The sequence below is a fragment of the Pleurodeles waltl genome, chromosome 5 (assembly GCF_031143425.1).
Source record: "Pleurodeles waltl isolate 20211129_DDA chromosome 5, aPleWal1.hap1.20221129, whole genome shotgun sequence".
In the NCBI taxonomy this organism is placed as follows: Eukaryota; Metazoa; Chordata; class Amphibia; order Caudata; family Salamandridae; genus Pleurodeles; species Pleurodeles waltl.
In genome coordinates this window covers 385442429-385454260 of record NC_090444.1, presented here as the reverse complement: position 1 = coordinate 385454260, position 11832 = coordinate 385442429, and the positions used below count along the sequence as shown (strand labels likewise).

The following is an 11832-nucleotide window of genomic DNA, read 5'->3' as shown; positions in this document are numbered from 1 at the left end:
CTTCTCTTTTTCATTCCTCGCCCCTTCTTTTTCCACTGTTTTTTTCTCTTTTTGGTTTTTCTCTCCCTCTCCTTTTCTCTGTCTCTTGTGAGGTTGACTTCAATGTTTTACATGTGCTCTTTCCATTCCGAGATCCACTGCCTCTCTTTTGACAGTTACCTTTATTTCAGTCTCGTCCTTTTGCTCTTCTTTCAGCTGTCTCGTTTTAAGTTCGCACTTAGCATTCTGCACCGTGTATTTATTTCCCTTCACCTCGTTTCTCCTACGTTGTTCTTTCCGGCTTTCTTGCTTTACACTAACGCCCTCGCCCCGCCCGTGTCCAGACAACAGAACCTCCTCCTGTGCGCTGTCGCACGGGCGCGCGCATTCCGTGTCCTGCACCCGCTGCTCGGGGATCTTCTGCACCCAGAGAGATCGCCTGCGGTGCAGGCGCATGCGCTGCGCTGTGGTCTTTGAAGGGAGCTCAAGCAGTCGCTCCCGTGAAGCTCACTGTGCTGCAACATGCGCAGTGTGCGCACGGGGAAGCCGATCCTGATGGGGAGCTGGCATTTTTCATAAGACCGGTTCTGCTCTGCCCCTGTGTCACGTAGCGCCGCAGGGTGCAGGGGCGCACCTGGGCCGCCCTCTTCTGACCGAGGCTGCCTGTTGTCCCTTTGTCTGGCTCATCTTACTGTCACTGAGACGCGGAGCCGGGAGTCTGCCGAGCTGCGGACGGGGCTGCATTGAATGCTGCAGGTTGAGTTCCCTGTGCCGGGGCTACACGTTGCTCTCTGTAATCACTGACGGGCGAAGAGGTTGGTTTAGTTTTTTTGTTTGCTTTTTTTTTTTATTATGCACAACATATAATTTCTCCTTGGCAGGGCACTGACTCATGTAATGATTTCCAGGGCAGTGGTTTGTGTGACTAGGATGTGGACTGTCATCGTCATCCGGGTTTACCTGTTCCTTCGATGGACAGGCGGTGTAGTAACTTGTGTGCAGTGTGTAAAGCTGCTGCATTGTATGTTGTGCTGATGCAACCCACGGCGTGTATACGCATGGGTGTACAGAATATGCACACTAGCAAACAGCTACCAATAAGGGGGAGCATATAGAAGACCCCTTCTTTTGTAATTAATGTTGTGTCTGCTATAAAACTGTTAGCAAACGTGCAAGATACGCTAATGCGTGAAGTATTCATAGACACGGACAGGGAAGTGCACGTGGGCGTACTCCGAGTTATACATTGATTAATTGGTGTGGGATGGTATTTGGGTTAGATGGATGAGCGGGTTGTCTAGGTCGATTTGGGTGGGCGAGTGGCTGATGGTTGGTTGGGTGGCGGGATGGATCGCTGGCTCAGTAGCTACACAGGCAAACAGCATAGAAGATGGGAGTAAGGAAGGGCGAATGGATGGATGGATACTCAGTAGTTAGACAACACCTAGGATGGACGGAGGGAGAGGCAGATAATTGGGTTGCTGGATGGATGCATGGGGTGGTGTAGTTAAACAGGTGAATAGATACAAAGGTGCTTCTTGTATGCATGTTTAAAAATATGCATTGAGTGGTATACTGTTTGCGTTTTTTAAAAGCATTTAATGGTCAGGTGAGAGTCTTTGGTTGGTGTTTTCGGGCGCATTTGTGCATCATATAGGATACTTTATCGCATGTTTACTATGGCGGTACAGTTGCCATTACATACGAGGATGCGGTGATGGACATGCCCTTTTCAAGTTGAATTTGGAGTCAATCACCTGCAGCTAGAAGGAGTCTTGGAATTTCAGAAGGGAGACAACAAAAACAAGCTTGTAGTTTTTAGAAAGGCACCAGCGATCATCGGAGGACATCGATAGATTTGCCAAGCTCTTGGGTTGGTCTGATATACGCTTAAAGCCGAGGTATGGCATGTAATGGACATTCAAGTCTGAGAAACACTGTTTATTCCGCGCATTCATTTTACTTCGTTAATGGTACCTGCTGGCTACGTTTGTTTATTCTGTTTTAAAGCGGGCTCTGTGCACCTCCGACTGCACAGTAACCTGACCTTCAACTCGAAAACAGGATCTATTCCTGTTTTACTAGAAAAAAGTAAGGATATCAAATTATCTAACAAACCTTGAGCACATGGCTTCAGGTGGCAGTTCAGCTGTAAGGGCCAGATGTTTGTTGGTGTGTGTTATGCAGCCTGGCAACATTATGTGCACTCCCTATAAAAAGCGTGTCAATATTTTACGTAATGCCACCTACTGTACTGTTGTCAGTGTCCACCCGTAAAGCACTGTGTGTGTTCACAAGCGAATGTGTGTGTTGCCTGGGACAGCTAAAAAAACGGCAAATTTGAATCGTTCGGGAGTAAAACTGATGTTCACAGAAGCACTCAGTTTGGTCAGAAGGGAACCTCAGGACTGAAATTATCTCCTAGTTCTGAAATGGGCAATTTGGGCAATTGTTGCTTTCCAGAGCTTTTGTTTTGTGCATTTTTGTTGTTGTCAGGTGGAAGTCTCAGGAAAAACCATTCCGTGCCTTGCAGATGACGTTGATTTAGTTGGGGATATATCCACGGAGTCAACGGTAGAGGAAAGGTAACACCAATGCTTGTGGGGTGGAGTGGTGCCCCTCCAGCACAAGGTGAAGCTGGCCCTTGCTGTGGGGACTTCCCTGTGAAAGATGCTGGTCCAAGATGTTGCGGGCGTTTGTCGAGGCATGTTAAAAGCGAAGCTGGTGATATATTTTGGACTGTAAAAAGATCCTCCTTTTGGACGTACATATTGTAGGAAACATTTGCCCAAGTAATACATTTTCGAGTCAGGGAAAAAGAGCCAGCTGTTCAGGAGGTGGGTGTTTGGGAAACCACTGGAGCTCAAAGGTGACTTCTCAGGAGAGGATATTGCACCATCCCTTATTGAATTGTACTGTGTGGTTATACCCTGTACTGCTTTGTGTTGTAGTAATTTTATATAGTGCTTACTACTCCTATGTGGGCCACTTGAGTGCTTACAACAGAGGTGGCACGCTACACCATGTGGGTGGGTGGAAGTGTGTTATCTTTGGTAGGAGCCTCTGTGGGAAGTGCTTCCACGCTGTGCATGATTACCACGAGGCCATCATGTTATGTGGTGGGGTGCTTGGCAGTGTGATAAATGAGCAAGAGGACAGGTGCGTGGATATTGATGTCAGACGGACACCACCTGCCCCATCAGTCTGATCGCTGTGCTACGTGTTGTACACTAGGCGCCATTCTTAGCTGGATTTTGGAGTAGGCGCTAAGGTTTGAGCAGTCTTGGTCATACATTTTTTTACTTAATGTGAATCTGTCGCAAATAGCCTGGCTCCGAGACGTAACTCTGAAATGTTCCCACATATAGAAGCATGATTTTGCCCGCCTTTGCCCATGTTTATTTATGTTTGCTGCATTTAGCTAGGTTCATGCTGTAGATATGCCATTTCAATGCATACCTACATTATAGTGATATCATGTAACTTGGTATATTTGGGTGCAATAAGTTCAGTGCCAGCCGCTTTGATTTGTTCATTTTGCCACAACACATACCACGAGTTCTTGACCTGGTGTTGAACTCTTTCCTTTAAGGTGCTTCAGTCACCGCACCAACCACCCTCAGGACCACTGCCAAACAGCCGTCCAACTCATGGCTGCCACAACACCTTGCGGTGATTTCATGTTACACTAAACATAGACATACCATTTCATTTCTGCAGAACTTGGAAAGCACCAGTTCTGCCTCCATGTTCAAATGCTGGATGCATTATGTTGCCTAACTGCAGAGGTTTTAAGGTATGGGCGAAGTGGGTGATTGCCTGGACCCCTCACCTGCCAAGGGACCGCTGTAAAAGAGAATTTTCTCCAGCTTACTTCTGTCAATTTCTTTAACTCAACCTTTGACACATAATTCAATTTTGTTTGGCACCACAAGGCTTGAAGTAACAAAAAACGTGTAATAAAATTAGAAGTTGTTCTGAAAAGGAGACCCGAAAATATTTCTCGCCCAGGGCCCCCAGATCCTTAAGATGACGCTGACGAACTGTGCTTTGTGTAGTAACCATTATTCCTGAATAGCATTTGCATGTCAAGAGTAGTATTTACACATCCACTATTCAGCAGTAGATTGAACGTAGAGTAACCAAGTAGTTATTAATGTTTTGGTACTAACAACAGTGCAACGTTTCTTAGCCAAAACAAGTAAGGCAAAGTACAACAAAAATGTGGCTTCCACGATTATTACCTCAAGATTAAAACTGGAATCTCCCCCCTCCAGCTCTGTCTTTGCTCTTTCTATATAGCGCATAGGCGCCACGAATATCCTTAGAATTGAGTGCAGTTCTTAGTGTGAAAAGGATTAGTAAAGCATTTTTGTGAACAGCTATTTTAATATAGAGCGGCCAAATATTCTTTTGTTAACTTTGTGGTATGCATAGCTGCATTTCCCCGTGGTGTCCACGGTGGTTTGGTTAGAATGAGCCTAAAAAAACATTTCTATTTACAGCAGGGCGTGGGGCGGCACAGTAACCACCTGTCACTTCACCCAGAAGCATTCTAAGAAGCTGAGACACCCAAAGCAACAAAAAAGCAAAGTTTTTGTGATGGATTTCTGTAATAAAATAGATGTGCTTATTTTTGTTTTTTTAAAGCAAACACCCGGGGTGCTGCAGCTTCTGTAGTACTGTGCATTTTTCTGAGCGTTTTTTGCCTCTATGTTAATGGATGGGTTATGCCCCGTGCTATGCAGTCATATTAAAATAGTTACAGTCAGACCATAGCTAGCTTTATCATGTATTTCACACGTGCATCAGCGGAACACACGAAATCTGGAGGTTGGTTACAATTCACTATTAGATGCATCGATTACAAGAATGCTCACCTGCTGTAATCGCCTTCCGGAGTCACAGAGGTGTGAATAAAAGTGTGTCACCTCAGTTGGTTGCGCTGCAGTATTGCCCCTCATCTTGGTTCAGAAAAGTCCAAGAATTCTCCAAGTTTTGGCACTTCCCATGTTGTCCGTGTGTGTAAAGCATACGTCTCCCATTAAAGTGAAAAAAATATCAAGAGCCGCATGAAATACCACTAAACTGTTGTAGCTTATAATGGGGCGTTCGATTGATCGTGTAAATGCTCAACCACCTACGATATCAAATAGATGTGTGGGAGTTCATGGTACATGAAGAGGAAACGGGAAACTGAGTGCCTTTTCTTATTCCACACTGTCATTTTAATTTACAGCCACATGTGCATGAATATCGAAGAATTGGCGTTTCCAGATCTCTTCCGTAGAAGTTATGAATTTGGCTGGTGTTCTTTCGACAAAAAAGGAACTGCTTGGTCACCTCTCCTGTTAGGAGTTTGAGTGAGGAGTCGTCACTGGGTGGTTCTTTGAGAGAATTATCTGCTTATGTTTTAATTGCAATCTGTGTGGGTCGATCCCACATATTTTTGGACATCAAACATAAATGATATGTATGGATTACCACATTTGCGGAGGAGATGTCGGGGCAGTCGCCCGAGTGTTTCAGAAGATATAGCGCATCGCAGTATATGCCACAGCGTTATGGTACACTAAAGCAACACATTTGTTCCACCAGAAACTATGAAAACAGTGTACTGGCAGTCTTTGGGAAATACATTCTTCTAACGGCAGTGCAGTCTAAGAAAACGTAAGTTCAGAGTTTGAAAGAAATGCACTGACTGCAGCTTTCTTCCTTGTGAGACCCTGCTTGAGCAGTTGTGCCTTTTAGAACATATTAAAATACATTTTCACCGCCTGCTTTCACAGTGCAGTTTACAGACACTGGATGGACCTTCCTTAGTGCTGGTGCCACCTCATAATTCTGTACACAAGCTCATATGTTTGTGAAAAGATTGACACATTAAATCCCAATTAAAATGGTCACTGATGAAAACTGTCCCTATGATGACAGGTTTTGTTGTTAATTATTTATTTCCTTTACACATTACTCATTTGGCAGTGGACAGTCACACGGACAAGCCACTTATTATACTTACTTATACTTGTGGACATGAAAATGGGGATCTAACGATAGAAAGCATTGCGGAAGACCAGAATTTCAACAGATGTCCTCACTCCAAAGCACGCATAAAGCCCACATTTCTTTTGAGAACTATATAGACTCTGCAGCTAAAAAGTTGCACAAGAAGTTGAGTGGCTACTTGGTGCCCAGCGTCTTTTGATCACTAATAACCTGCTGGACTAAAACTGGGTTCTTGTACAGTAAATGTTCTCCTAGGCCCTATGGTAAGACTTGGAACTTCTCTGATCCCTGATATTAAATCGAGCACATTGCAGTCACAAAAGACTCCATAAAAAACCACGACATCCTATTCTGTCTGATGGGATCTAAAATAAGCAACGTTTTAGGATATCAATTGGCAATATCTTAATCCTGCCTCTAAATATTTTCTCTCTTTCTAGAGGCGCGTTGAAGGAACTCATAGTGTGAAATGTGTGTGGTTCCACCCGTGATTCTAACCTTTGGCGGAAACGCCTTTTCCCATTGTCAAGTATGGGAATGCTGGGAGGTCTGCTGCTTAACCTTCAACATTGTCCAGTGTTACAAAACTGGCTTTTACTTCTTCCATTGTGGGAGAGGAACCATTCTCATCGTTGAAGCAGATTAATCGTTTCTGTTTAGAGTTGTTTCAGAAGGTGACTATGACTGATATTATAACTTTACCAATAGTGATCTTAATGAAGAGACCCCTAAAAATGAAAAGTGGTAATAAGGAGATTAAACCCAACCCTGTGATATCAGAAACAATTAGACTGAAAGCCGTTCTTAATGCAACTCAAAGAATTCAACTGAAAAGAGCTCGATAAACCCCTGAGATAAAAGCTAGACAAAACAGACTTGGATGAATATAGAAGAATATAGAGTATGTTTGTATGGTTTGAAGGGCAAACTGCCTAAAATGCACATTTCAAGTCGTGAAAAGTCCTCCATCTATAGCAACGTGTGGGAAGTAGTCCAGTTAAATTCTGGGAAATGCTGCTAAAATATGATCCAATTCATCTGTGTTCAAGAGTCCTTGTGGTCTTGTGACTCTGGATTATCTTCAGCCAGTCACACTGAGCCTGAAATTGAATATTCTGAGTTTGGAAAGTCAGGATCCCCCCATGATCATTGTCGGGTGATTTCAACTGAGATGCTTTTCAGGGTGATTGACTTTTTTGTATTGCAGTTAATCAACAATACTTTTCCTTTAGACTTAGTTTCTCTGTCAGTTAAGGAAGCAGTATTAATTGCTCTACTAATTAAACCTATCTAAGATACAGAAGACCTGAGTAATTTGCACACAATTTACCTTCTCCCAATTGTTTAAGAGGAGGCTATGATGAGAAAGTGCTGTGGTTTAACAGAACTGAACTGGTTTGATCATTTCTTAGCCTATATTTTTCCTTGATAGAGGAACTGAATTATTCTTGTTTTCCATTGTCAGCAACCTCGTTATGGATGTGGATGTTCTTATTCTAATGATCGTGCTAGAGCTGTCACCCTCTTTGATGCCAACAGCCATGCAATCAAGCCGGGTTATCGTGGAGAACTGGGGCTCGATATTGTCTCCTTAGCGTGACTGCATTCTGCTTATATGATTGGCTATACGTAGAAGTATTCACTCCTTTTTATTAAGCACCCGCAGGTCTCTCTACTGTTGACTGTCTTGTTGAAATTGTACGCCAGATTTAACTGACAAAAACATTGGGGCATAAATATTATGTCCGATACATTGTTTATAATAATATCTTCTCATTGGCTTGTAGATGTTATATTATTAATTCCAATGGTGCAATATGTTTATGATAATATTAATGACACTATATTTTTGAAAGGCCATGTGTTTTATCCATGATATTCTGATACCATACCTGAAGTGGGTCAACATGCATAGTTGATTTGGCCACCTATAGCTGAGGTTAAATGCATGTAAGAAAACGGGTTGAGAGCCCAGGATAATTTCTGGAAATTTTATATTTTGATTCCAAGAAATTGGGTGCTACTCCTACCCCAGTAAGGCTACTGCTTAATGCAAACTGGCTCTCACCTTCATTCTAGTCTCCTAAGTAAAAGATACTGTTTGTGAAAAGATTGACACAGTAACACTCAGTTAATATGATCATTGATGAAAACTGTCCCTATGATGACAGGTTTAGTTGTTCATTATTTATTTCTAAATAAGTATCCAGTATGATTAACGGACATAACATGTATTAAGTCCAGGAGGACCATTAATTGTGAGCAATTATTTCTCTGAAGCTAGGTGGTTCTCAAGCTTTTCAATGCAAAAAAGTTTCACTCAAGCGTTTCCTCAAAGTTGAAAGGTCACATTGATTTTTTGTAAATAAGCTGGGTACATTTCCGGAGTTAGCATAAGTAACTGTTTCAGATTGCTCACTATCAGCATTTTGGGAGTATCAATTCAATCCCTAAGTATGGCGGAAGGCATCTGATTGGCTTGTTATTTCAATATGTAAATTATCTGGAAAACTTAACAGGCAGGAAAGTCTGTAGCTAGAAGCTGTGATGTTTTATCTAGATTACAGAAGGTTACTGTATCTGAACATGTCATCTGATCAGGCCACACACTTGCTCTACCTGGGCATGCCAGTTTATCAGACGCAACACCTGGAATTACTAAGGTTTGGTCACATATCTTCTTACATCTGAACTTAACACTGTCTTCGTAGAGAGCAGAGCTCCCCTCCAAGGTCCTCTGCCAAGGTCAGAGGACTAGAAACAGTACTGATTCATTTTTTTCTGAAGAAAAGATTTGGCCCATTGTCCTAGCAGGCCTTTTGGTGCGCAGGCAACAATTCCCCTCAAATTAAGCACCACATGGAGCAGGGAAATCATTTTCAGTCACTGCTGTCAGCTTGAAGAGCAGGTCTTACTGGAACTTCGCATTGGCAGTTGTCTCTGGTCGCAGAGTCTTGGTGCAAACAGGCGGACTTGTGGTCTCAAGGAGCCCAATCCTCACAAATTGTACCTTTTACCTTGGGAAAAGCTCACACTGCCTCCAGCCAAGGGTCCAGGACCTGGAGGGCACCTTTTGGGATCAAGACTAACTTCATTAGCGGCCAGCAGCATGGCTGAAGTAGGTCCAGGCAGGTCCAGTTGGTGCTGGTCAGTTGCAGGGAGGCCTCTAGAAGCTTGTTGTGCCCCTGTAGCTCACACAGGAGTTCAGTCAGCTACCCCTTGGGGTCATGGCCCCAAACTGCCTTCCCCACGTTCGGGAAGGCCTTGTATGAAAGGGGAGACTCTCCCCTTTCATACGAGGCCTTCCTGAACGCGTTTCCTGGCCCTCGATCGCAGCACAGCTGCGATCGAGGGCCAGGAAATGCCACTAGACACCAGGGATTTCACTTGGGGGGGTCGGCCCCCCTCAGAAAACGGGCTGAACCCCCCCCCCCCCGGGCCATATTTTTTAATTTCAAGATTGGGGCTCCCTGGGGGGAATTTTTTTAAAAAAAGAAAGAAATTGACAGGGGGTCGCCTGTGGGGGCAATCTTTTTTTTAGTAGTTGTAGGGTTTCCCTGGGGGCCATTTTGGCCCCCAAGGAAACCCTACAACTACCAAAAAAAATACTGATCTCTCTCTCTCTATCTATCTATTCTCTCTCTCTCTCTCTCTCTCTCTCTCTCTATATATATATATATATATATATACAGGGAGTGCAGAATTATTAGGCAAGTTGTATTTTTGAGGATTAATTTTATTATTGAACAACAACCATGTTCTCAATGAACCCAAAAAACTCATTAATATCAAAGCTGAATATTTTTGGAAGTAGTTTTTAGTTTGTTTTTAGTTTTAGCTATGTTAGGGGGATATCTGTGTGTGCAGGTGACTATTACTGTGCATAATTATTAGGCAACTTAACAAAAAAAATATGTATACCCATTTCAATTATTTATTATTACCAGTGAAACCAATATAACATCTCAACATTCACAAATATACATTTCTGACATTCAAAAACAAAACAAAAAAAAATCAGTGACCAATATAGCCACCTTTCTTTGCAAGGACACTCAAAAGCCTGCCATCCATGGATTCTGTCAGTGTTTTGATCTGTTCACCATCAACATTGCGTGCAGCAGCAACCACAGCCTCCCAGACACTGTTCAGAGAGGTGTACTGTTTTCCCTCCTTGTAAATCTCACATTTGATGATGGACCACAGGTTCTCAATGGGATTCAGATCAGGTGAACAAGGAGGCCATGTCATTAGATTTCCTTCTTTTATACCCTTTCTTGCCAGCCACGCTGTGGAGTACTTGGACGCGTGTGATGGAGCATTGTCCTGCATGAAAATCATGTTTTTCTTGAAGGATGCAGACTTCTTCCTGTACCACTGCTTGAAGAAGGTGTCTTCCAGGAACTGGCAGTAGGACTGGGAGTTGAGCTTGACTCCATCCTCAACCCGAAAAGGCCCCACAAGCTCATCTTTGATGATACCAGCCCAAACCAGTACTCCACCTCCACCTTGCTGGCGTCTGAGTCGGACTGGAGCTCTCTGCCCTTTACCAATCCAGCCACGGGCCCATCCATCTGGCCCATCAAGACTCACTCTCATTTCATCAGTCCATAAAACCTTAGAAAAATCAGTCTTGAGATATTTATTGGCCCAGTCTTGACGTTTCAGCTTGTGTGTCTTGTTCAGTGGTGGTCGTCTTTCAGCCTTTCTTACCTTGGCCATGTCTCTGAGTATTGCACACCTTGTGCTTTTGGGCACTCCAGTGATGTTGCAGCTCTGAAATATGGCCAAACTGGTAGCAAGTGGCATCGTGGCAGCTGCACGCTTGACTTTTCTCAGTTCATGGGCAGTTATTTTGCGCCTTGGTTTTTCCACACGCTTCTTGCGACCCTGTTGACTATTTTGAATGAAACGCTTGATTGTTCGATGATCACGCTTCAGAAGCTTTGCAATTTTAAGAGTGCTGCATCCCTCTGCAAGATATCTCACTATTTTTGACTTTTCGGAGCCTGTCAAGTCCTTCTTTTGACCCATTTTGCCAAAGGAAAGGAAGTTCCCTAATAATTGTGCACACCTGATATAGGGTGTTGATGTCATTAGACCACACCCCTTCTCATTACAGAGATGCACATCACCTAATATGCTTAATTGGTAGTAGGCTTTCGAGCCTATACAGCTTGGAGTAAGACAACATGCATAAAGAGGATGATGTGGTCAAAATACTCATTTGCCTAATAATTCTGCACTCCCTGTATATATAGTTAGATAGATAGATATAGATATAGATATAGATTTATATATAGATATATCAATCCATGTAGGTAGATATATCTATCTACATGGATATATCTATAGCTAGATCTATGTATATATATAGGTCTATATATATATATATATATATATATATATATATATATATATATATATATATATATATATGTATGTATGTATATATATATATATACATATAGATCTATCTATAGATATATCCATGTAGATAGATATATCTATATAGAGATCTATATATATATATAGATCACTTTTGTCAGTGCATGTGTGGTTTCCCTGGGGGCTGCAATAGGCCCCCAGGAAAACCAGACCCACATATAAAAGTGATCTATATATATATATATATATATATATATATATATATATATATATATATATATTTGCCACCAGTTGTCTTGCAGTTGCAGCTTGAGTCTTCAAAGCAGTGCACATACTTCAACTGATGCATTTAAACTGTAGCTTTTAGGCAGCAATAAAAAAGTCAAGTAAGTCTTGTTATTATGTTTCTGCTACAAAAGGATCAGACTTTTGTCTAGTTGCAGTCTTAGTGCCATAAAG

At 42.5% G+C, this 11832-nt stretch overlaps 1 protein-coding gene across 4 annotated transcripts in view; it reads left to right on the top strand.

The window, feature by feature from the left end:
- The first annotated feature begins 421 nt into the window (after positions 1–421).
- PLCB4 (phospholipase C beta 4) overlaps positions 422–11832 on the top strand; it is a 985968-nt gene continuing 974557 nt past the window's right edge. For all 4 annotated transcript variants that reach the window (XM_069234144.1, XM_069234142.1, XM_069234140.1 and 1 more), the window contains exon 1: positions 422–794. The gene's annotated coding sequence lies outside the window, so the exon portion shown is untranslated. The remainder of the gene's footprint in view (positions 795–11832) is intronic.